The sequence below is a fragment of the Eriocheir sinensis genome, chromosome 19, assembly GCF_024679095.1.
Source record: "Eriocheir sinensis breed Jianghai 21 chromosome 19, ASM2467909v1, whole genome shotgun sequence".
NCBI lineage: Eukaryota > Metazoa > Arthropoda > Malacostraca > Decapoda > Varunidae > Eriocheir > Eriocheir sinensis.
This window is the reverse complement of record NC_066527.1, coordinates 4491431-4518515: the sequence shown is the minus strand read 5'-3', so window position 1 is coordinate 4518515 and position 27085 is coordinate 4491431. Positions and strand designations below refer to the sequence as shown.

General features: G+C 41.4%; 1 protein-coding gene across 3 annotated transcripts in view; it reads right to left on the bottom strand.

The window, feature by feature from the left end:
- The window catches only part of LOC127000575 (junctional adhesion molecule B-like), a 238005-nt gene extending 215825 nt beyond the window's left edge, over nucleotides 1–22180 (bottom strand). For 2 of the 3 annotated variants that reach the window (XM_050864401.1, XM_050864402.1), the window contains exon 1: nucleotides 17159–17307. The gene's annotated coding sequence lies outside the window, so the exon portion shown is untranslated. Of the gene's footprint in view, nucleotides 1–17158; nucleotides 17537–22079 lie in introns of those variants that run through there. The other variant, XM_050864404.1, reaches the window with a different exon arrangement.
- Between the last annotated feature and the right edge of the window lie 4905 nt (nucleotides 22181–27085).

Sequence of the window (27085 nt, the reverse complement as noted above, 5' to 3'; positions counted from 1 at the left end):
ACTTAACGCACCAACTAACTTGTCCATCTTCATTTCTCCTCTCTGTGCTGGAGTTAGCTCGGGTCGTGAACAGTTTGATTTTTTTTGGTCTCCTGTTCTCTAACTTCGTCCGTTAACTAATTTATCTATCATTTAATTCGCCATCTAACTTATTCATTTTATTTTTTTCCTCTCTATAAAGGAGTTGGTGGTAAACAGTTGACGATTTTTTTTCTATCTTTCTGTCCTCTCATTTCGTCCACTAACAAATTTATCTATCATTTAATTCGCCATCTAACTTATTCTAGATTTTCCTCTCTATGAAGGAGTTAACTAGCGTGGTAAACAGTTGATGATTTTTTTTTTCTCTGTTTTCCTGCTCTCATTTCGTCAACTAGCTCATTCATCTATCATTTAATTCGCCATCAAACTTATTTTAGATTTTCCTCTCTATGAAGGAGTTATCTTGCGTTTTTTTGTTTTATAGAAAAGGAGACAGTTCAAGTGCGTGAACAAAAAGAAAACAATAATGAAAAATAAAAAGCCCGCTACTTACTGCTCCTGAATAGAGTACAGAGGAGTGGCCAAAAAGAGAGGTCAGTTTCGGGAGGGAGGTGTCCAAATAGATAGCGTGGTAAACGGTTGATGAGGTTTTTTTTTCTCTGTCTTCCTGCTCTCTCATTTCCTCCAGTAATTCATTTATCTTCATCATTCAGTTCACCGACTAACTCATTAATGTTTATCGCTGCTGTGTGTGATGGAGTTGGCTCGTGTCTTGAACCGTTTATGAGATTTCTTTTTCTATTTACCTCTATCTCATTTATCTCTAGCTCATTTATCTTTATCAATTAATTCACTAACTTAGTCATCGTTATCTTTCCTCTTTGATGGAGAAAATTAACATGGTGACCAGGTGATGAGCTTTTTATTTTGCCTTCCTGCTCTCATTTTTTTCCGCTTGCTAAAATTTATATATCATTTCACTCGACATCTAACTTATTTATCTTTATCTCTCCTCTCAGTGATGAAAATATCTTGAGGTAAACTGTTGAGGGCTTTTTCTGTCCCTCAAACTCTTATTTCATCCACTGACTTATTTATTTTCATTTATCTCAGTCATTTCGTCCAATAACAAGCTTCTTCATTTTTTTTTTCTGTGATGAAGTTAATCTAGTGAGGTGAACAGTTAATGAGCTTTTTCTGTGCCTCAAACTCTCATTTCGCCCACTGACTTATTTATTTCCCTTTGTCCACTAACTTGTTCATCTCCGTCATTTCATCCACTAACAAACTTCTTCGTCCTTATTTCTTTTCTGTGTGATGAAGTTAATATCGTGCGGTGAACAGTTAATGAGATTTTTTTCTGTCCCTCAAACTCTCATTTCGCCCACTGACTTATTTATTTTCATTTATCTCAGTCATTTCGTCCAATAACAAGCTTCTTCATCTTATTTTTTTTTCTGTGTGATGAACTTAATCTCATGAGGTGAACAGTTAATGATTTTTTTTTTCTGTCCCCCAAACTCTCATTTCGCCCACTGACTTATTTATTTTCATTTATCTCCGTCATTTCGTCCAATAACAAGCTTCTTCATCTTATTTTTTTTTCTGTGTGATGAACTTAATCTCGTGAGGTGAACAGTTAATGAGTTTTTTTTCTGTCCCTCAAACTGTCATTTCGCCCACTGACTTATCATCTTAATTTTTTCCTCTGTGATGTCTTCTTTTCCTAATGTGGTGGGCAGCTAGTGCTCCTTTTCCTACCTCCCTGCTCTCATTTTATTTATTTATTTATTTACAGGAAAGGAAGCAGTTCAAGGGCATAACATAAAGTGTAGGAAAAAAGCCCTTTAAACGCTGCTCCTAAAAAATAGATTAACGTAAAGAGTGGCCAAAAGAGAGGTCAATTTCCCTAACTAACTTACTCACACATCATTTCGTCCACAAACTCACTTTTCCATCCATATTTTTCCTGTGTAGTGCACGTAGCTAGTGAGGTGAACAGGTAATGAGTTTTGTTTGTCTCCGTGCTCTCTCTCCTTCCGTCCGGCAGTAGCTTATTCATCTCTATCATTCATCTTTATTCAGCTTCATCATTTACTCTTTATTTTTCCTTTGTGTTGTAGGTTTCTAGTGTGATGGACAGTTAATGAGTTTTTTTTTTTTTTCGTGTTCCTGCCCTCTCTCTCTCTCTCTCCTTCCGTCCGGCAGTAGCTTATTCATCTCTATCATCTTTCATCTTTATTCAGCTTCATCATTTTTCCTTTGTGTTATAGTTATCCAGTGAGGCGAACAGGTAATGAGTTTTGTTATTCTCCGTGCTCTCTCTCATTAAGTCTGGCAGTAGCTTATTCATCTTTATCATCTTTCATCTTTATTCAACCTCATCATTTACGTCTTATTTTTCCTCTGAGTTGTAGATGTCTAGTGTGATGGACAGTTAATGAGTTTTTTTTTCGTGTTCCTGCCCTCTCCCTCATTCCGTCCGGCAGCAGCTTATTCATCTCATCATCTTTCATCTTTATTCAACTTCATCATTTACTTTTTATTTTTCGTCTGTGTTGTAGTTATCCAGTGAGGCGAACAGGTAATGAGTTTTGTTTTTCTCCCAGCTCTCTCTCAGTCCGTCCGGCAGTACCTTATTCATCTCTATCATCTTTCATCTTTATTCAACTTCATCATTTACGTCTTATTTTTCCTTTGTGTTGTAGTTATCCAGTGAGGTGAACAGGTAATGAGTTTTGTTTTTCTCCCAGCCCTCTCTCAGTCCGTCCGGCAGTACCTTATTCATTTCTATCATCTCTCATCTTTATTCAACTTCATCATTTATGTCTTATTTTTCGTCTGTGTTGTAGTTATCCAGTGAGGTGAACGGGTAATGAGTTTTGTTTTTCTCCCAGCTCTCTCTCAGTCCGTCCGGCAGTACCTTATTCATCTCTATCATCTCTCATCTTTATTCAACTTCATCATTTACGTCTTATTTTTCCTCTGAGTTGTAGATGTCTAGTGTGATGGACGGTTAATGAGTTTTTTTCTCGTGTTCCTGCCCTCTCCCTCATTCCGTCCGGCAGCAGCTTATTCATCTTTATCTCGGCCCGTAATGGAGGAGTCAGCGAGTGTGGCAGAGAGTTAATTAGGCTGTGAAGGGAAGTGTCTTTTTTTTTCCTTTTTGTCTCCACTTCCTTTCACCTTAATCAGTAAAGTAGCTGCCCCTTTGTCCACTCCTTAATTCTGTAATGGACTTGTTTTTTTTAAAGGGAGAGGACCCGTTAGTTTGTTTGTTTGTCTCCATTTACCTCACCAAGTTCTAATTTCTAACCTCGTCCTAAATTATCTAACCTCTAACCTTGTGCAAACCAGTTATTAAGATTTCACGGGGTTCGTTTTTTTTTTTCCTTCATTTTTTTCACGTTCGTCACCAAGTTCTAATCTCTAACCTCGTTCTAACTTCTCTAACCTTATGCAAAGCTGTTATTAAGATTTTAGGGGGTTCGTTTTTTTTTTTTTGCATTATTTTCTTTTACGTTCGTCACCAAGTTCTAATTTCTAACCTCGTTCTTCTTCTCTAACCTTTAGCCAAGTTCTGACCTCGGAATGAGCTCTGCATGACTGTTATCAAGATCTAAGGGGGTTCGTTTTTTTCCTTCATTTTCTTTCACGTTCCGTCACCAAGTTCTAATATCTAACCCCATGCTAACTCCTCTAACCTCTAGCCAAGTTTTAACCTAGTAATGAACTTGTGCAAAACTGTTATTAAGATCTAAGGGGTTCGTTTTTATCCCCGTTTTTCTTTCACGTTCGTCACCAAGTTCTAATTTATAACCTCGTTCTAACTCCTTTAACCTCTAGCCAAGTTCTAACCTCGTAATGAACTCTCGCAAAACTGTTATTAAGATTTTAAGAGGCTCGTTTTTATCCCCGTTTTTCTTTCACGTTCGTCACCAAGTTCTAATTTCTAACCTCGTTCTAACTCTTCTAACCTCTAGCCAAGTTCTAACCTCGTAATGAACTCTTGCAAAACTGTTATTAAGATTTTAAGAGGCTCGTTTTTATTCCCGTTTTTCTTTCACGTTCGTCACCAAGTTCTAATTTCTAACCTCGTTCTAACTCCTTTAACCTCTAGCCAAGTTCTAACCTCGTAATGAATTCTTGCAAAACTGTTATTAAGATTTTAAGAGGTTCGTTTTTATCCCCGTTTTTCATTCACGTTCGTCACCAAGTTCTAATTTATAACCTTTCTCTAACTCCTTTAACCTCTAGCCAAGTTCTAACCTCGTAATAAATTCTTGCAAAACTGTTATTAAGATTTTAAGAGGTTCGTTTTTATCCCCGTTTTTCTTTCTCGTTCGTCACCAAGTTCTAATTTATAACCTTGCTCTAACTCCTTTAACCTCTAGCCAAGTTCTAACCTAGTAATGAGCTTGTGCTAAACTGTTATTAAGATTTTAGGGAGTCAGTTTTTATTTTCATTTTCTTTCACGTTCTAATCTCTAATTCCAATCTAACTTCTCTAACCGTTAACCAGGTTGTTCTAATGGACTGGCGCAGAATAGTCATTAAGGTTTCAGGGGGGAAGGGTTGAGTTGTTTCTGTTTTGTCTTCATTTCTCTTTCATTTTCGTTGCCAAGTCAATGCTCCAACCTCGTCATGGACTTATCTATATACTCTCTGTCCATTACACCTTACTTGTATCACCCAGTCAGTGTTCTAATCTTGTAATGGAGTCGTGCAGATTAGTATGTAGGTTTCAAGGGATATGGTTAATATTTGTGTTTTTTTTTCTTCATTTCTGTTTCACTTGTCACTAAGTCAACATTCTAGCCTCGTAATGGACTTGTGAAAAACAGTTATTAAGATTAAGAGGGGATGGGGCTTGCCTGCTTATTTGTTTCATTATTTTCTTGTTGTCAGAGTTTAGTCACCAAGTCATGGGAATTGTGCAAAACAGGGAATGAGACTTAGAACGGATAGAGTTTGTCTGTTTATTCGTTTATTATTTAACTTGTTTTCGATATACTGTTTTTCTTTCAGTTTAGTCACCAAGTAAGTGTTTTCCCTCGTAAAGGACTTGTACAGAGCAGTTATCAAGATTTTAAGAGGGATAGTTTTTTTTTTTTTTTTGTATTCATTATCTTCTACTTTAGTCACCAGTTTAACGTTCTAACCTCGTAATGGACTTGTGAAAAACAGTGAAAAACAGTTATTGAGATTTGTTTTTCCCTATTATATCTTTCTTAGTCACCAATTCGGTATTTTAAGCCAGTACTGGAGGTGTGCAAGACAGGTATTATGATTTAAGAGGGATAGAGTTTGTTTGTTTTCTGTTTTGTCTTGATTTTCTTTCATTCTAGTCACCACTTCAACGTTTTATCACAGTAATGGACTTTTGCAAAATAATTATTAAGTTTAGAGGGGATAGGGCTTATTTCTTCCTTTTTTTGGCTCCATTCTCTCAATTTCGTCGCCAAGTGAACCAGTCTCTTTTGTCACCAAGTCAACGTTTCAGCCCCGTAATGGACTTGTGTAGAGCAATTAGCGAGCTTTTAGAGGGGTGAGGAAGTGTGTCTTTTTTCTGTGTCAATTCCCTTAAATCTCACTCCGCCAATAACTCTGATTTGTTTTCCTTTCCCAATATACCTGGTCTTTTTTATTTATATCGATCCTCTTTATTGTTTCTCATTCCTGATCTGCTTGGTCGTATTTTTATGTCAGTGCTCTTCGATCTTAAATCCAATAACTGATTTTTTTTTCCTTATTTCCCTGGTCCTTTTTTTATATCGATTCTCTTTATTGTTTTCACTCCTAATTTGCTTGGTCGTTCTTTTATGTTGATTCTCTTAAGTCTTAAATCCAATAATTCTTTGCATAATTTTTTTCCATATTTTCCTGGTCCATTTCTCATATCGATTCTCTTTATTGTGTTTCACTCCTAATTTGCTTGCTCTTTTTTTATGTCAATTCTCTTAACCCATCCGCTGCGATTGGCACAGATTTGACCTTCACTGGTAGCCTGAAAACATATAATCCCAGGTCTTTCACCGCCTCCCTGGTGGATAGTGCAGTGTTTCCATGTGGTATTGTTGTGCTGGGTATCCCCTCCCAAGATGCAAGACTTTACATTTTTCTGCATTGAATTGTAGCAGCCACTTTTTGTTCCATTCCTGTAGCTTGGCGATGTCTTCTTGTAGGAAATCCGCAGTCAAGGGGTTAAATCTCATCCATCTTAATTATCATCCATGTTAAATATCCTCCATCTTCACTTTTGCCTTCCTTCATATGCTCTCCCCTTCGAATTCTAGTACATTTTTATGCCGATTTCTATCAATATCATCCACTAATAACTCTCAACATTCTCCTTCTCTTCTTCCTCATTTACTGGCCTTCGAATATTGGTCCATTTGTGTGTATCGATTTCCTTAACCCATTTCCTTTTCCTTTTTCCTTAAGCCTCATCAAGAAATACCTCTTTATCTATATGCTTTCTACATTTATTGGTCCCTCGTACAGTGAAAAACATTTACTGAGATTTGTTTTTTTCTATTATAATAATTTTTTTAGTCACCAGCTCAGTGTATTAACCCAGTACTGGACGTGTGCAAGACAGTCACCAAGATTTAAAAGGGATAGAGTTTGTTTTCTGTTTTTTTTTTTTTTCCTTTTTTCATGTAAATTCATTCCCCTAATACCTCAGACGCCTCAAAATCACCATTACTGCATCACCACCACTCTCCACATCACCATTTTCACATCACCATCACTTCTCTGCATTCCCATTATTAACATCACCAAACTCATCGATCAAATAACTACCATTTTCCTTGTCCTTGTCCCTGTCCTTGTTCTTGTCCTCATATACCTTGTCCTTCGAATTCTGGGCCCTCGTTTTTTATGGCAATTCCTTAAAATCTCACTCAGGAAATAACTTTTTTTTTCATTTATTTTGTCCTTGTCGTTATCTTTTTCCTTTTCCTCTTTTACCGTCCTTCGAATACTGGTGCTTTTTCATGCATCGATTAGCTTAACCTCATCCAGGAAATACATCTTTACCTTTTTTCCTTTTCACATTCTCCTGGTCCTTGGAATCAATTACCTGGTACCTCCACACACCCTCGCCTCGACGCTCGCACTGGAAGGCTCGCGTGACCTCCGCTCGTAACCGCCCCGCCGCGAGAGTCAAGTGATGTAAGTGTACAATCAGGCAAGAAAGTTCGTCCACATCTTGCCCGGGCCGCGAAGATATATGGAAATGGGTTAAAGCATAAATCACACACACTCACGAACTCGAGGTATGAGCTCCGTTAGTTATGTTGTTTTCGTTCGGTCTCTTGTTTTATTTTTTATCGTTCAGAAGGTGGGTGGCTGTTTTCTGGCATTGAAGAGTATGAAAACTGTTTGAAGATTGAAATATGTATAAAATCGTATTATCAGTAGCGTTAGTTCTCTTCAGTTATCTCCTGAATCATCGTGTTTTCGCTCAGTCTCTGTTTTCATCGTTCAGAAAGTGGGTGGTTGTTATCTAGCATCGAATAGTATGAAAACTGTTTGAAGATTGAAATATGCATAAAACTGAACCATCGCTAGCGTCAGACATCTTAAATTACCTCCTGAATCATCGTGTTTTTGCTCAGTGTTTGTTTTTTTGACGTTCAGAATGTGGGTGGTTGTTATCTAGCATCAAATAGTATGAAAAATGGTTGAAGATTGAAATATGCATAACATTGAATCATCGCTAGCGTCAGACCTCTTAAATTATCTCCTGAATCATCGTGTTTTTGCTCAGTCTCTGTTTTTGACGTTCAGAAAGTGGGTGGTTGTTATCTAGCATCAAATAGTATGAAAACTCTTTGAGGATTTAAGTGTATATCAAGTAGAGTAGCGTCAATTCTCTATTTCGTTATCTATCATTATTTATCGTGTTTTTCGTTCGGTCTCTGTTTTTTATCGTTCAGGAAGTGGGTTGTTGTTTTCTAGCATCAAATAGTATGAAAACTCTTTGAGGATTTAAGTGCACATCAAATAGAGCAGCGTCAGTTCTCAATTTCGATATTTATCATTATTCAACGTGTTTTTTTTTTGTTCGGTCTCAGTTTTTATCGTTCAAAAAATGGGTGGTTGTTATCTAGCATCAAAAAATATGAAAAGTCTTCGGGGATTTAAGTGTATGTCAAATAGAGTAGCGTCAGTTCTCAATTTCGTCATCTATCATTATTTATCGTTTTCGTTCGGTCTCTGTTTTTATCGTTCAGAAAGAGGGTGGTTGTTATCTAGCATCGAATAGTATGAAAACTGTTTGAGGATTTAAGTGCACATCAAATAGAGCAGCGTCAGTTCTCTGTTATGTTATTTATCTCTGTCGTGTTTTCGCTCGGTCTCTGTTTTTATCGTTCAGAATGTGGGTGGCTATTTTCTTGCATCGATTAGTACGGAACCTCTTTGAAGATTAAATCATACATGAAATAGAGTATCGTCCATTGCTTTACTCATCTTTAATTCTCTCTATTTATTTATCTTTACCTCTATCGTGTTTTCGTTTCGTCTCCGGTTTGTATTGCAGAAGGTTGGTGCGTGTTTGTTACCTATCACGAAATAGTATGCAAATTGTTTGAAGCTTACAATATCCATGAAATATAGCTGTCAAACGCGTCATGTTCTCAAGTTATCTATTCAGTTATCTTGTTTTCGCTTAGTCTTTCTCGTTTTTCATAAGGTGAGTGCTTGTAATCTAACATCAAATAACCTGCAAACTGTTTGAAGCTTAAAATATCCATGAAATATAGTTACCAATACGTCAATGTTCTCAAGTTATCTTTTCCAGTTATCTTGTTTTTGCTCAGCCTCTCTTGTCTTCCATAAGGTGAGTGTTTGTAATCTAACATCAAATAGTATGAAAACTGTTTGAAGCTTAAAATATCCATGAAATATAGTTACCAATACGTCAATGTTTTCTTGTCTTCCATAAGGTGAGTGTTTGTAATCTAACATCAAATAGTATGAAAACTGTTTGAAGCTTAAAATATTCATGAAATATAGCTACCGAACCCTTCATGTTCTCAAGTTATCTATTCACTTATCTTGTTTTCGCTTAGTCTCTCGTCTTTCATAAGGTGAGTGTTTGTAATTTAGCATTAAATAGCATGAAAACTGTTTGAAGCTTAAAATATCCGTGAAATACAGTTACCAAACGCGTCAATGCTCTCAAGTTATTTATTCATTTATCTTGTTTACCCTCAGCCTCTCTTGTATCTCACTCTCTCTGTTGCATCCCTTATATAGGGTCCAGCGACCGGGGGAAACTACCACTAAAACCACTATCTTGCCTACCCACATACCTGTCTACCTACCTGCCCCACACACCTTTGCTACCACTTTCACCTTCACAAATAAGCACACCTTAAGTGGCAGGTGAGAAGCAGTCTGTCCATATGTGTTTGTAATCTCGCATCAAATAGCATAAAAACTGTTTGAAGATTTAAATGTCCTTCAAAGACTTACCAGCAGCGCCAGTTCTCTTTAGTTTTCGTACAGTGTCAGAGCCTTCTCTCAGAGCCGATATCCAACATAAAATCCATCCGATATCCAACATAAAATCCATCCGATATCCAACATAAAATCCATCCGATATCCAACATAAAATCCATCCGACATCCAACATGAAATAATAAGAAAAAGTCTACTTCGTTACACATACACGAAATCCAGTAAACAACAGCGTCGATTCCCTTTAGTTTTTGCTCACTCCTCGATCGTTCAAAGCCGATATCCAGCACGAAACAATAAGAAAACGCTCTACATCATGAAAACATCCACGAAATATGGTTACCAGGAGCGTCAATTTCCTTTAGTTTTCGTTCAGTCTCAGTTTTATCGTTCTGAAAGTGACTAATATTAAGAAAAGTAAAAAAAAAGAACACATCACGAGATACAGCTACCGGGAACGTCAATTCTCTTTAGTTTTCGTTCAGTCTCAGTTCCATCGTTCCAAAGGTGAGAAAAATAAATAAAAAACTATATCATAAAATCACGAAAATACAGTTACCGGGAGCGTCAATTCTCTTTAGTTTTCGTTCAGTCTCAGTTTCATCGTTCCAAAGGTGAGAAAAATAAATAAAAAACTATATCATAAAATCACGAAAATACAGTTACCGGGAGCGTCATTCTCTTTAGTTTTCGTTCAGCCTCAGTTCCATCGTTCCAAAGGTGGGAAAAAATAAATAAAAAAAACTCTACATCATAAAACATCACGAAGTACAGTTTTCAGGGACGTCAATTCTCTTTAGGTTTCCTTCAGTCTCAGTTCCATCGCTCTAAAGGTGACCAGTATATAAAAAAAAAGGAAAAAAAATGGAAACTGGTCTCCATTATAAAGCATCACGGAATACAGTTAAAAGGGACGTCAATTCTCTTTAGTCATCGTTCAGCTTCACTTCTATCGTTGTGAAGGTGACTATATCCCTCCTCCCCCCCCCCCTTAAAAAAAAAAGGAAAAAAAATTTATCGCTCTCCATAAAGCATCACGGAATTCAGTTAAAAGGGACGTCAGTTCTCTTTAGTCATCGTTCAGCTTCACTTCTATCGTTGTGACGGTGACTATATCCCCTAAAAAAAGGAAAAAAAGATATCGCGGTCCAGAAACTTAAGCATCACGGAATTCAGTTAAAAGGAACGTCAATTCTCTTTAGTCGTCGTTCAGCTTCACTTCTATCGTTGTGAAGGTGACTATATCCCTCCTCCTCCTCCCCCCCCCCCCGCCCTAAAAAAAAAAAGAAAAAAAAAGATATCGCTGTCCATAAAGCATCACGGAATTCAGTTAAAAGGGACGTCAATTCTCTTAAGTCGTCGTTCAGCTTCACTTCTCTCGTTGTGAAGGTGACTATATCCCTCCACCTCCCCCCCCCCCCCTAAAAAAAAAAGGAAAAAAAAAGATACCGCTGTCCATAAAGCATCACGGAATTCAGTTAAAAGGGACGTCAATTCTCTTAAGTCGTCGTTCAGCTTCACTTCTCTCGTTGTGAAGGTGACTATAACCCTCCCCCACCCCACACCCCCACCTAAAAAAAAAAAGGAAAAAAAAGATATCGCTGTCCATAAAGCATCACGGAATTCAGTTAAAAGGGACGTCAGTTCTCTTTAGTCATCGTTCAGCTTCACTTCTATCGTTGTGAAGGTGACTATATCCCTCCTCCTCCTCCCCCCCCACCTAAAAAAAAAAAAAGGAAAAAAAAGATATCGCTGTCCATAAAGCACCACGGAATACAGTTATCAGCAAGGCAGCGTCAGTTCTCTTTCATTTTCACTCTCCCACTCTCTGCTGCACCCTTCATATAGTGTCCAGTAAGCGGGGGAAACTACCACTAACACCTCTACCTGATCTACGCACCTATCTACCTTCCTATCTACAAATCTACCTACCTACCTACCTACCTCTTCGGATTCTTTACAGGAGCAGCGAGTAGCGGGCTTTTTTTATTGTTTCCTTTTTTTGTGCCCTTGTGCTGTCTCCTTTGCTGGTAAAAAAAATAATACCTATCTACCTGGCCCACACACCTTTGCTAGCACTTTCACCTTCACAGATAACCTCACCTGTCTTTGATTAAGTGGCAGGTAAGAAGTAGCCTGTCCATATCCATACCTACCTACCTACCTGCCCCACACACCTTTGCTAGCATTTTCACCCACTCAAATAACCTCACCTGTCTTCGATTAAGTGGCAGGTAAGAAGTAGTCTGTCCATATTAGGTCGTTGCCGTGTTGATGGAGGACTCTTGATGTTCCTTGGTTCTCTATTAGCACTGAATATAGACCTCTGAATAGTTAATGAGTACACAGGCCCGTATCCTCACACGCTCTTGGCTCTCAACAAATATTTCCGAGGACCAAGAAGGAGGTTAGTTAGGTTCTCATTAGTGTTTTTTTACGTTCATGGTGCAGATGCCTTGTCAAACTATCACTAGCCTTATTAACCCGGTAGCAGCGGGGATCAACTACCCCAGGAAGCACTAACACAACAGTCACTTTCGGCTCTCTTAAGATATATTTCCGAGGGTCATAAAAGAGATTAGTCGGGTTTTCAGGAGTGTTTTTTTCGTGTTCATGGTGTAGAAGCCTTGTCAAATTATCACCAGTCTCATAAAACTACCCATGGAAATACCAACAACAACCTCTACGAAAGCTAAATGTGTGTGTGTGTGTGTGTGTGTGTGTGTGTGTGTGTGTGTGTGTGTGTGTGTGTGTGTGTGTGTGTGTGACCCCCGAAATGTCTGAGAATATGGGCCACAGACACATGAAATTAGAGGCCGTATTACTAAACATTTCTCCGCCCAAGTACACATATTTTGACAAGGCTTTCGTAGGAGTTTTGGGCATTTCCAGGAGCAGTTTTATGGCCCTGGTGGTAGTGTGACCCTTCCTCTGTGCCGTGAACCTAACGAAACACTCATTAGAACCCGATTGATCGCCTCTTTGACCTTTAGAAATAGCTGATGTGAGAACCGAAAGTGTCTTGTAATACCGCCCTAGGGAACACAGAAACACAAAGACAGACCTTCGACTATACACAGAAACACAGAGACAGACCTTCGACTATGCTCAGTAGCCCCTCACGTCTCCGTACCCCGTTCCCATTCCCGGGTCCTCAGAGAAAACATTACATAACAGGCAAATATGATAATTATTCCAAGTAAACATTACATTTCAGGTTTACATAATAGATTACATGTAAACAGTATAATCCAGGTAAACACACACACACACACACACACACACACACACACACACACACACACACACACACACACAAACACAAGGCCACTTTTTGTACAAACGAAACATACACTTACTTTAGATATCCTTTCTCTGCCACTATCATCATCATCATCATCATCATCATCATCATCATCATCATCATCCTCTGTCATTGTTGTTCATTATGTTCCACTAGTCTGATGTTAGTGTACTCCATCCAGTTCCAGTAAATGCTCTAATTCCACCTCTCCGCCTGGTTCTGTCTGCCCTGATTCCTACAATTTCTCGGTAGCCACTCTTCGTATACGGGCCCCAAATGTTTACCATAAAGAAACTGACCTGTTTTTATTTGATATCTGAATCCCACCCAATTACCTTATGTAAATGCCGGGGGTGCGCTATGGGCCGCGAAAACATAATCTTGCCTCCGGGAGATTAGAACCAACAGTGCCGCTCGTTATGCCGCCTCAGTCCCTAAAGCTCTTTAACCCACACGAAATCTTGTTAACCGACACGAAAGCTTGTTAGCCTACACAAAGTAATTTTGAGGGACACCAACCACCACCACCCCGACAGCCAACCACCTCGCAGCCTCAGTAGAAGTTTAAATTGACTGATGAATAATTACACTTTCCATTTCTCCTCCGGCGCCATATGACCCTGCAGTTGCGGTTCCAAGACACAACGCCCCAATAATCATCATCATCCATTTCTCCTCCTTGGAACTCTTTATGTGTAGTTAATATTCAGCTACCAAATTTATAATGACTCCCACTACCTAAGCTTTGGTGGCCCAGTGCTTAGCGTCCCTTACTACGAATCTTCAGGCCTGGGTTCGAATCCCGGCCTGGGGAGTCGATGTGCATCCCACCCAGCTGTACATCGTTCCTCTCGGGCTGGTCGATAAATGTGTACCTTGGGAAACTTTTGGAAGGTTAACTGTCGCAACTCGTATTTCACATTGGCCCGTGTTCTTACATTTCTAGGTCCTTTCCATTTCTTCTTTCATTTTCTCTTCTTTCTCTTTCCCATCTCGTACGTTTCCTTTTAATATTTATGTAACTTATACGGATCGGAGACCAGCCTGTTCCTGTGTCGGGTTAAGGGTTCTCTCCCACCGCAGGCTTAAAGGGCCAGTGGGACGGAGATGAGCACCGCCGCCACGCGCAGCTATACTGTATGCTTCCTAGTTTACCTTTACCAGCCACCTCAAAGCTCCACTAGAGGCATTAAATTGTCTCTGATGAATGCACTTTTTCCTCCCTCGAACTCTTCTTGTTTAGTTAATATTCACTTGGGTAATTCAGAACCGCCGAGCAGCCTCAGGAGAAGTCTTAAACTGTCTCTGATGAATATACTTTACATTTCTGCTACTTGGAACGCCTTTTGCTTAGTTAATATAGACTTGAGTAATTTAGAATGACCTTAGAACCTCGCGGCTCCTGACATGTAAGACTAATTTTTTTATACTTTCCATTTCCCCTCCCTGGAACTCCTCTCCCTTAGTTAACACACACCAAGTTAAACACACTGACCCCAACTGCCTGGTCGCCCCTTAAAAAAGTTGAGTAATACAGAATGACCTTAGAACTTCGCGGCCCCTGACATGTAATAAGAGTAATTTTTTGGATACTTTCCATTTCCCGTCCTTGGAACTCTGCTTTAGTTAACACACATCAAATAAAACACACTGACTCCAACCACCTGGCCGCCCCTTAAAAAAAGTTGAGTAATACAGAATGAGCAGAGAACTTCGCTGCCCCTGACATGTAATTAGACTGATTTTTTTATACTTTCCATTTCCCCTCCCTGGAACTCCTCTCGTTTAGTCAACACACACCAAGTAAAACACACTCACCCCAACTTACTAGTCGCCCCTTAAAAAAGTTGAGTAATACAGAATGACCTTAGAACCTCGCGGCTCCTGACATGTAAGACTAATTTTTTTATACTTTCCATTTCCCGTCCCTGGAACTCCTCTCCCTTAGTTAACACACACCAAATAAAACACACTGACCCCAACCACCTGGCCGCCCCTTAAAAAAAGTTGAGTAATACAAAATGAGCAGAGAACTTCGCGGCTCCTGACATGTAAGACTGATTATTTTATACTTTCCATTTCCCTTCCCTGGAACTCCTCCCGTTTAGTTAACACACACCAAGTAAAACACATTGACCCCAACTACCTGGCCGCCCCTAATATCACCGCCTGACTTTTCCTTTTCTCCTTCCGCTTCGTGTTTGGTTAATACACACGTAAGTAATTCACGGTGAAGCCAACCACCTCACAGAGTCAGTAGAGGCAACAGGCTGTCTTTGATTAATATACTTCTCATTTCTCTTCCTTTGAACTTCTTTTGTTTAATCAATTTGTACTAAGCTGGTACAGAATGACCCCAACCATTTAACAACCCCAGTAGAAGTATTAAACTGACTTTTATTAATCTACTTCCCATTTTCTCTTCCTTGGAACTGTTTATGTTCAGTTAATATGTACATGAGTGATTCAGAAAGACCCCAACCACCGGACCGCCCCAGTAGAGGTATTAAACTATCTTGCATGAATATAACTTCCATTTTCTCCTCCTTCACCCTTCATTTCTTTAGTTAATATACACGTAGGTAGTTCAGAATGACCCCCACCTCGGAGCTCCCATAGAAGTAACAGACTGACTTCTATGAATATATTACTTTACATATCTTTTCCTTGGAACTGTTTGTGTTTAGTTAATATGTACTTCAGTAATTCAGAATGACCACAAGACAGACTTTGATGAGTAAACTCTTCATTTTCTTCACTGAAACGTCTTATGGTTACTTGATACCCACCTACGTAATTCAGAATGACCCCACCACCTTCTCATTAAGATCGTAAATAAGAAAGCAGTAAGGCCTCTAAGTAAGACCGACCCTGATGAATATACCCTTAATTGATCAGCATGTTATGGTTACTTAATATACACCTACGTAATTCAGAATGACCCCAACCACTTCATAGGCCATTAGAAGCTACAGCCACACCAACAAACCAACACACACAACACATATATATACAAACTTTGACACACAGGATACACATTGAGGCAGACTTCGGTACACAACATACAGATGGATACTGATCTTGATATACGACATACACAGATAAATACAGACTTTGATAAACAACACACACACAGACACAGACACTGATACATAACACATATACAGACTCTGGTACACAACATACACGTAATACAGACTTTTTGACACATAACACACACACATATGTACAGACCCTAACACACAACACACACATTTACATACCGACACACAACACACACATAATGGAGATTGACACACAACACACACACATAATAGAAACTGACACATAACACACACACATATACGGACCCTAACACATAACACACACACACACACACACACACACACACACACACACACACACACACATAATGGAGATTGACACACAACACACACACATAATAGAAACTGACACATAACACACACACACATATACGGACCCTAACACATAACACACACGTTTACACACACACACACACACACACACACACACACACACACACACACACACACACACATACAGATACAGACCCTAACACATAACACACACATTTACAGACTTTTTGACACACAACACACCCACATAGACAGATATTAACACACACTACACACACAAGGGCACACCGGGGCAATATGAAACCACGGGAAATCATCTATTCGGCCCACACCAGGCAGTTTATGAGCCCCAGCTATGCCCCACCAATCCACCAGTCCGCCAGCCCACCAGTCCGCTCTGTCCATAAATCTGACCTCCATTTAAAACTTCGTATCGCATTTGCATTACCTGCACATACATCCCCTTTGACCCTCCCCCCTTCCCCCCCTTTCCCTCCCCTGCAGCGAAATTCATCCCCCCTTCCCCACCCCCCTCCTCCCCGTGCCAAAATCATTATCTGATAACACTATCGAACATACAACATGAATTTCTCTCTCTCTTTGTTTGTCCCTGCCTTTCTCTTTGTCTCTGTCTGTCTCGTTTTCTCTCTCTCTCTCTCTCTCTCTCTCTCTCTCTCTCTCTCTCTCTCTCTCTCTCTCTCTCTCTCTCTCTCTCTCTCTCTCTCTCTCTCTCTCTCTCTCTCTCTCTCTCTCTCTCTCTCTCTCTCTCTCTCTCTCTCTCTTTCCTGTCTGTCTGTCTGTTGGTTGGTTTGTCGGTCTCTTTTATTCATTTAGTCAGTCAGTCACCCAGTCACTCACTCGCTCACACACACACACACACACACACACACACACACACACACACACACACACACACACACACACACACACACACACACACACACACACACACACACACACCCCCACTCACCCTCACACACCTTCAACCTACCCCCTACCAAACACACGCAAAGGTACTTACATTTAACGCCCTCAGCAGGCACGGCAGCAGCAGCAGGCACGCTCCCTCCCTCCCTCTGCTCCAGGTGACAATGTTCTTTACCGCGCCGCTAAACACTTCTCGCCGCGTCTGCTTAAACACTTAAAACTTTGGAGCCACTTCCTGATGCCACTCCATTTAAACACGCAACAATGAGGCGGCTAAATGGCGCACTCCCCGGCGTGGTTGAAGTAATTTAAGTGTATAAAGTGGAGTGGAATCTTCCGAGAACCCAGAGCCCGGCAGCCGCAGTCACCATTACGTTGTTGTTGTTGTTGTTGTCACTGGGGGCGGCACGATACACAGGCGTTACTTAAGATCAAAGCTGCGCCAGTGATTGTATTAGAGTCTTCGATAAGGCTGAAATCACATACAAAGTCAACCTCTAGAGTCTACAGGTGTTTGCGTCACTGTAAGGGGTGGCTTGGTACACAGGGGTTACTTAAGATCAAACCTGCGTCAGTGCTTGTATTAGTCTTTGATGAGGCTGAGATTACGTACAAAGTCAACCTCTACAGTCTACAGGTGTTTGCGTCACTGTATCGTAAGAGGCGGCAAGGTACACAGGCTTTACTTAGTTCAAACCTGCGTCAGTGCTTGTATTAGTCTTTGATGAGGCTGAAATTACGTACAAAGTCAACCTCTACAGTCTACAGGTGTTTGCGTCACTGTAAGGGGTGGCTCGGTACACAGGCGTTACTTAGGATCAAACCTGCGTCAGTGCTTGTATTAAGGTCTTCGTTAAGGCTGAAAGCACGTATAAAAAAAATCAACTTCTACTGCCTAAAGGATGAGTTACATGAAGGTCTTTTTGTCACTGTACTGCAGCTGACGGCACACTAGGTAATCGTTTTTTTATATATTTATTTTTTATCAAACCTGCGTCAGTATTTGTTGTAAGGTTTTCGATGAGGTTGAAATCACGTTTAAAGAACTTGAACCTCTACAGTCTACAGGATGAGTCCACAAAAGCGTTGTTGCCACTGTACTGCAGCGGAGGACGCCGTACACAATCGTTACTTATTTCAAACCTGCGTGAACGATAGTGTTAAAGTCGTAGGTAAGGATGAAGTCACGTATAAAGAACTTTTTTTTTTACAACAAAGGAGACAGCTCAAGGGCACAAAAAGAGGAAACAATGATAAAAAAAAAAAAGCCCGCTACTCGCTGCTCCTAAAAAAAAAAAAAAATCAAAAGAGATGGCCGAAAGAGAGGTCACTTTCGGGAGGAGTTAAACTTGACTTAAATCCTCTCGTCTGCAGGGTGAGTCATATAAAGGTGTTACAAAAGGCTGAAATCCCTTGTTAAAAAGACAAATTATAATTCACGATGTTTTTTTTAAAGTCGCTGAGGGTGACGTGCTCTTCCTGTAAATCGGACGCACCCTCGTTGTTACCCGCCGACCCGCCTCGCTTGTTTCCCAGGTAATGCGGCTCCGGCAGGTGCACTCAGGGCCGCTGGAAGTCTCTAATTAGCCGGAAGGTCGCAAGTAGACAGCGCCATTAGGTGTGTGCTTCACCTTTCATTACACTCAATTGGAGCTTCGCCACACCTCGCCAGGGCATTAATTTTCGTTTCAACTTAAGCTGCGCCCTCCTAATTCAGCGCCCCAAGATTGCACGGCTTCCGGGCCTCAACGAACCACTAAGGACGAGAAAACACTGGCATAAATACGTCCGTTGTTTAACAGGTGTCCAGGGCGACGCTAACGAGGCCCTTGTTGAAAAAAAAAAAAAAAAAAAGTCTCCGGCACGAGTGAATGAAGTTATGAAGTTGTATCATCTGCTCTTCGGCTAACACCTTCCTTGGGGGGGGGGCAGTGAGGTTGTTTTGTAGCAGCGGAGAGTACTATTTTTTTTATTTTTTATATACCACTGCTCTTTGCTTCAATATTTGTCTTTCACAGTTATGATAAGATGTGAGGGGACAGCGCCTTGGGGGTTCACACTTTTCTTGGGGGTTCACACTTCTCTTGGAGGTTCACACTTCTCTTGGGGGTTCACACTTCTCTTGGGGTTTCACACTTCTCTTGGGGGTTCACACTTCTCTTGGGGTTCACACTTCTCTTGGGGGTTCACACTTCTCTTGGGGTTCACACTTCTCTTGGGGGTTCACACTTCTCTTGGGGTTCACACTTCTCTTGGGGTTCACACTTCTCTTGGGGGTTCACACTTCTCTTGGGGGTTCACACTTCTCTTGGGGTTCACACTTCTCTTGGGGTTTCACACTTCTCTTGGGGTTCACACTTCTCTTGGGGGTTCACACTTCTCTTGGGGGTTCACACTTCTCTTGGGGGTTCACACTTCTCTTGGGGGTTCACACTTCTCTTGGGGTTCACACTTCTCTTGGGGGTTCACACTTCTCTTGGGCGAGGAGTGTGGTGGGTACTATTGTCACAGATATTTGGTTTGCACTTCCCCTTCGCTCGTAATAGAAAGCTGTGTTGGTGAAATGATAGAGAGGGGAGTATCGCCACTAATTTCTGGTATACGCTTCTCTTTAAACTGTCATGGGTAGCTTTGTTAGGTAAAGGGAAGCTAGGGTAGTAATATCAGTGTCCTTCGCTCCACACATCCCTTTCGCTAGTTATGGACACCTGAGTAAGGAAATTAGTACCGTGGAGAGTATTTCTGTTGCTTCTTTTGTCTTACGCTTCTCTCTAAACTGTCACGGGTAGCTGGGTCGGGGTAGCAGTAGATGGGGTAGTATTGTGACTGTTCTTCGCTCCACTTTCCTCTGCTCGTCGTGAAAAGCTGTGTTGGTAGAGTATTTCTGTTGATTTCTCATTTGCACTTCTCTCTAAACTCTCATGGGTAGCTTTGTTGGGGTAGCAGTAGATGGGGTAGTATTGTGACTGTTCTTCGCTCCACACTTCTCCCCTGCTCGTCGTGAAAAGCTGTGTTGGTAATCTCCGTTGCTTTCTAATTTGCACGTCTCTCTAAACTCTCATGGGTAGCTGGGTTGTGGTAGTGGTAGATGGGGTAGTATTGTGACTGTTCTTCGCTCCACACTTCTCCCCTGCTCGTCGTGAAAAGCTGTGTTGGTAATCTCCGTTGCTTTCTAATTTGCACGTCTCTCTAAACTCTCATGCGTAGCTTTGTTAGGGTAGCAGAAGAGGGGGTAGTATTGTGACTGTTCTTCGCTCCACACTTCTCCCCTGCTCGTCGTGAAAAGCTGTGTTGGTAATCTCCGTTGCTTTCTAATTTGCACGTCTCTCTAAACTCTCATGGGTAGCTGGGTTGTGGTAGTGGTAGAGGTGGTTGTATTGTGACTATTCTTCGCTCCACACTTCTCCCCTGCTCGTCGTGAAAAGCTGTGTTGGTAGAGTATTTCCGTTGCTTTCTAATTTGCACATCTCTCTAAACTCTCATGGCTGGGTTAGGAGCAGCGTGGAATGCACCGTGAATGTTCTCTGTATCACACTTCCCCCCTTCGCCCGTCATCCAAAGCTGCGTCGGCAAGGAAGTCGTGGAGGTCGGAAATACGGTCGCCGCTCTCTGATTTACACGTCTCTTTAAAGTCTTGAGTAAGGAGCCGCCGGTGGTAGTATTGTCCCTGATGTTTGGTCCACACTTCCGCTTCACACGTAATAGGAAGTTGGGTGCGTGAAATAGTAGCGAGGGGGGTGGGGTGGGGGGGTGGGAATGAGGGGAGGGTATTGTCGCCCCTGTCTGATCTACGCGCTCTCTCTCTCTCTCTCTCTCTGTCTCTTTGAACTGTCAGGGTAATAGCTACGTATGAGGTTTAGGCGGTAGCGCTGTCTCTGTTTGTCATTCACACTCCCCTGGCCCGCCGTAGCAAGCTTAGGCCTCTCGTTCTCCTTTCCTTTGCTCGGAGTAGCGTCTAGTGGGCTTCTTTTGTTGTAGTTTCTGTGTTTTACCCTTCAGCTACCGCCCTTGCTGTAAAATAAAGCTGGGAACGTTTAAGGATTTGCGGGGAAAGGATTGACTGTTAGACTTGATGATAAGGGTGGATTGTGACAGTACGCATCGCTCTTTCCCAACACGAGTAGAGAAAGTTGTATACACCTTCCCTCCGTTACTAAGAACACTCACACTTCTTGGGTTGGGAACGGAGCTGGCGGCGAAAGGACGGACTCTTGCACTTCGATGATAAGGATGAACTATCTCTTCGTATGCATCGTTCTTCTCCAACACGAGTAGAGAAATATGTCTTCACTGCTGCCTGACTCACACCTCTCCGTTACTAAGAACACTCTCACTTCTTGGGTTGGTAACGGAACTAGCGGCGAAAGGACGGACTCTTGCACTTCGATGATGAGGATGAACTGTCACTTCGTATGCATCGTTCTTCTCCAACACGAGTAGAGAAAGTTGTATTCACTGCTGCCTGTCTGCCTTGCGTGACCACCAGAGCACTCCCACTTCTTTGCCCGTCGTTGCAAGCTGAGTTAGAGAGGATCATCAGCTGTTGGACTTGATAATGGTAAACTGTCACGTAGCATATAGCGTTCTTTTCCTTCACTTCTGTTTGTCTTTCACCTTCCGTTACTACCAGAGGACTCACGCTTCGCCCGAAACTGCAGGGTGTGTCCAAGAGAGTCTTCAGCTGTTGGACTTGATAATGATGAACTGTCACTTGGTATGTAGCGTTCCTTTCCAACACAAGTAGAGAAAGTTGTCTACACTGCTGTCTGTCTTTCACCTTCCTTATCTACCAGGGCACCCGCATTTCTTTCCCCGTCATAGCTAATGGTAAACTATCACCTACACAGCGTTCTTTTCCAGCACGAGAACAGAAAGTTGTCTTCACTGCTGTCTGTCATGTACCTTTCCTGCGTGACTACCCGAATGAGCTACGTTGCTAAAAGAGACGAATTGACGCTGACCGCAAGTATAAGCTAAGCGATACTATGGTGTCAAGACTGAATCACGGTACTGACGAGGGGAGCTCCAGAGAGGGAGTCACACGGCCGCACGTACACCCGCTCGCAAGGTCGGACGAAGACTGGCTGGCCGGCTCCCTCCCTGGCTGGCAGCAGTGACAGGCGCAGCGGCACTGGTCCTCCGCTCGCTCCAGGGTGCCAGACCAGTGCCATATGTGGACTCATGCTCTGCCTTCACGCCACCGCTGATCGTTACTCCATGACGACTTACACGCCCAGGGAAGCTTGTGGGTGGCTAGGTGTTTGTGTCTGTGGGTGTGTGGGCGTGTGGGTGTGTGGGTGTCTAGATGGCTGTGTGGTTGGATCTGTTGGTGTTTGCGTGTATGGGTGTTAGGTGTGTGGGTGTTTGTGTGTGTGTGGTTGGGTGTTTGTGTCTGTGGGTGTGTGTGTGTGTGTGTGTGTGTGTGTGTGTGTGTGTGTGTGTGTGTGTGTGTGTGGTTGGGTGTTTGCGTGTATGGGTGTTAAGGTGTGTGGGTATTTGTGTGTGGGTGTGGGTGTGGTTGGGTGTTTGTGTCTGTGGGTGTTAAGGCGTGTGGGTGTTTGTGTGTGTGTGTGTGTGGTTGGGTGTTTGTATCTGTGGGTGTTAAGGTGTGTGGGTGTTTGTGTGTGTGTGGTTGGGTGTTTGCGTGTATGGGTGTTAAGGTGTGTGGGTATTTGTGTGTGGGTGTGGGTGTGGTTGGGTGTTTGTATCTGTGGGTGTTAAGGTGTGTGGGTGTTTGTGGGTGTGTGGTTGGGTGTTTGCGTGGTTGGGCGTGTTGGTGTTTGCCTCGCCACCCCACCAAGCAGAATTTTAAAGCATGATTCTTGCGGCGTCTCGTCTTTCACATAACGGCCGGAGTCGCCCGTAAAGAAAGTTACACTCTTTGCAACCCATCAGGAACCTTTTACCAAACTATATCGGTATTCCGCGGCGATTTAGAGTTACCGCACATCACGGCCTCTGCTCGGTGTGTGTGTGTGTGTGTGTGTGTGTGTGTGGACTTGCTGCTGTTATTATTATTGTTGTTTTTTGTTGTTTTTGTGTTTGGATTAGGGGAATGCATGAAAAAGTGTGTGTGTGTGGAGAGAGAGAGAGAGAGAGAGAGAGAGAGAGAGAGAGAGAGAGAGAGAGAGAGAGTTGCTATAAATACACAATCATGGACAGAAGGCGAGAGCGCTGATCTAGGAAAAAGGACGCCAGAGCAGGTGTTGTTGAGGGACCCGCAACACATGAATAGGTCAAGAACACCCAAGGCAGTGAACAACACCTCCGCTTCTGCCTCTGCGTGTCGTGTCTCCCTGGCCTTTTCTTTTCTTGCTTCGTGTGTGTGTGTGTGTGTGTGTGTGTGTGTGTGTGTGTGTGTGTGTGTGTGTGTGTGTGAGATGAATTACATGAATAGAAAATGTTAGAATATTTTAAAAGTCAGGCTAAAAGTAGAGGAGAGCAGCCACACTCTCTACGTATTGTTGTTGTTGTTGTTGTTGTTGTTGGTGGTGGTGGTGGTGGTGTTGTTTTTGTTCTTCTTCCTCTTCCTCTTCTTCTTCTTCTTCTTCTTCTTCTTCGTCTTCGTTTTCTTCTTCCTCTTCTTCTTCTTCCTCTTCTTCTTCCTCTTCTTCTTTTCCTTTTTGTTGTTGTTGTTGTTGTTGTTGTTGTTGTTGTTGTTGTTGTTGTTGTTGTTGTTGTTGTTGTTCTTCCTCTTCTTCTTTTCCTTTTTGTTGTTGTTGTTGTTGTTGTTGTTGTTGTTGTTGTTGTTCTTCTTCTTCTTCTTCTTCTTCTTCTTCTTCTTTACCTTTTTGTTGTTGTTGTTGTTGTTGTTGTTGTTGTTGTTGTTGTTGTTGTTGTTGTTCTTCTTCTTCTTCTTCTTCTTCCTCTTCTTCTTCTTCCTCCTTTTCATTTTTTCTCTTTCCATCCATTTCTCCTTCTGTTCCTTCACTTCTTTCTCCTTCCCTCCACTTTTTCTTCTCTCCATTCTCCTCTCTTCCCTCCTTTTTTTCTCTTCCCTCCACTTTTTATCCCTCCCTTCACATTTTCTCCTTACCTCCAATTTTTTCTCTTTCCCTCCACTTTTTTCCCTTCTTTCCTTCACTTTACGAGCCTCTCCTTTTAAAAAAATTATCTCCATCTGCTTCTCCTCCTCCTCCAGCCACGTCTCACATTCTTCCTCCTTCTCTTCTCTTCTCTTATCTCCCCTCCGTCCATCTCTCCATCCCTCTACTCTTCAATCTCTCCACTCCTCTATCCCTCCACTTCCATCTCTCAAATTTCACATCCCTCCACCTCTTCCCCCCCCCCCATTCTTCTCCTCCTCCCTCCCTCCATCCCTTCCGCCTTTCCATCCTTTCACTCCCCACGTCTCTCCTTTTTTCCTTCCCGGCTCGAGGTATTCCTCTATCTTATCATCATTCTTAAGGGCAGGGAAGGCAGATGAAGAGGGAAAAAATATATAAAAAGCGTTGACCTTCACCGTTGAGAGAGCCAGTTATTTCTTTTCCCTTTTTTAGGCTACGTTGAAGGAGACAGTTAAAGGCCAGAGAGAGAGAGAGAGAGAGAGAGAGAGAGAGAGAGAGAGAGAGAGAGAGGGAGAGAGATATGTCATTAACCATTCATTTATTTTCTGCTCTATATAACAATTAGTTCGACATTATAATTAGCGCGATACATTCAGGTCTTGATAACAACCAGGGCGATATATATTCAGCTCTCCATAACAACTAAATCTATTCATTACTGCAAACTAATTTTTTTTTCTGACTAAACCGCAAAAAAAAAGAACCGTGCGAACATCTAGTAATGGAATGGCTGTAGTGTTTCCTTCACAGCGAGACAGACAGACTAATGGAAGGGATGACAGTTGTTATAAAAAGATAGATAGATAGACAGATAGACAGAGAGAGAGAGAGAGAGAGAGAGAGAGAGAGAGAGAGAGAGAGAGAGAGAGAGAGAGAGAGAGAGAGAGAGAGAGAGAGAGAGAGAGAGAGAGAGAGAGACTAATGGAAGGGATGTTAGATGTTATAAAAAGATAGATAGATAGACAGATACAGATAGACAGAGGCAGACAGAGAGAGAGAGAGAGAGAGAGAGAGAGAGAGAGAGAGAGAGAGAGAGAGAAATTAACAGATAAATATATAGAAGAAATAATGAAACGCTCATTAGAACCCGACTGACCCCCTCTATGACCTTTAGAAATAGCTGATGTGAGAAGCCAAAGTGTCTCATGATACTGACCTTAGGCTTACCCACACTCTTCCTCTGCCATTTAAACCTGAAATATTTAATGCTCAGGTAAATTCCTCTACCTCTGCACCTGCCTGACCTTTCCCTGTCGCGCGTGGACTCAAAAATGGATTGAAATTGAATAGAACAAATCTGAACGTAAATAATAAATAAGATAAGAAAAAAGCAATGAAGAATAATAAGAAAAATAAGGAAAAATAGAAAAACAAGAAAAGAAGCAAAAATTAAGAAAAATAAGAAAAAAGTGAGAAAGGAAAATAAAAAATAGGAAATAGGAATAAGAAAAATAAGAAATAAGAAAAAAATAAGAAAAAATAAGAAAGAAAAAGAAAAAAAAAGAACAAATAAGAAAAAATAAGAAAAAATAAGAAAAGAAAACAAACAAAGGAAGAAAAAAAACTTGAACAAAAATAGATAAGGTTAATAATTAGTCGGAGGGAAAAAAAACATTGCCAACCCCCCCAAAAAATAAGCTATAATAAAACAAATATAAACATAAAGAATATGATAAAAATAAAAAGCTAGAAATAAAGGAATAAATGAACTGCGTAGAACTAGGAAGGAAAAATGAGAGACGTGGGGAGTGAAAGATGGGAGACGGGGAAGGAATGGAGGGAGAGAGGGAGGGAGAGAAGATTGAAGAGGTGGAGAGATGGAAGAGTGGAGAGATGGAGATATGGGAAATTGGAGAGATAGGTGGAGAGATTGAAGTGAAGGGATGGAGGAGTGGAGAGATGGAGAGATGGAGGAAGGGGAGAGAAGAGAAGAGGGGAGAGGATGGAGAATGTGAGACGTGGGTGGAGGAGGAGGAGAAGCAGATGGAGAGAAATGTTTTTAAAAGAAAGACTCGTAAAGTGGAGGAAAGGAGAGATGGAAGTGGAGGGATTCAGGGGTGGAGAGAAGAAAGGATGCAGCGATGTTGAATGGAGAAGGAGGGAGAGAGATACAATAGATACCTTTAACAATCAATCTATTAATAAATGAGAAAAGCAAAACATCTCACCAACCAAAGAAGAATTAGCACCTGAAGAAATTTAATCCACAGGTACATTCCGTCACCACTGTACCTACGAGACCTTTCCCTGACGTGTGTAATCTCAGTAACAACAATCAATCTATTAATAAATGAGAAAAACAAAACATCTCACCAACCGAAGAAACACTTAACACCTGAAAAATTTAATCCACAGGTACATTCCGTCACCACTGTACCTGTGAGACCTTTCCCTGACGTGTGTAATCTCAGTTAATCTTTAAGAACAACCGTATCTACTTTGCGAGGGTTGACAGGTGACCTTTGACAGCCAGTTATCAACCTGTCAATACGGAAGTGAAGCTCTGTTACGGAAAAGACGAATACTGAAATCCACGTGAAGAAGTTTTTTTTAGGGGAGTGGAAATAGTTAAGGAAGTATTTAGGATAGCTATGTGAAAGAGCGATTGGGGAAAGTAGTAAAAAGGGAGAAAGCTGTTGATGAAAGTTTTGTTAAGGAAAATAATAATAAAAAAGAAGGCTGAGTGAAAAACTACAAATGAGGAAATTTACCTGAGAATTTTTTTGTTTGTTTGTTTTTTAGCAGAGTATAAATAGTGAGGGTAATAAATAGTAGTAATAAATAGTGGTAATAAATATAATCTTTATGAAAGGAGTTTTGAATTAATAAAGAAGAGATCAATCAAAGAATCTGGTAATAGAGAAAGCTATGAGAGAGAGAGAGAGAGAGAGAGAGAGAGAGAGAGAGAGAGAGAGAGAGAGAGAGAGAGAGAGAGAGAGAGAGAGAGAGAGAGA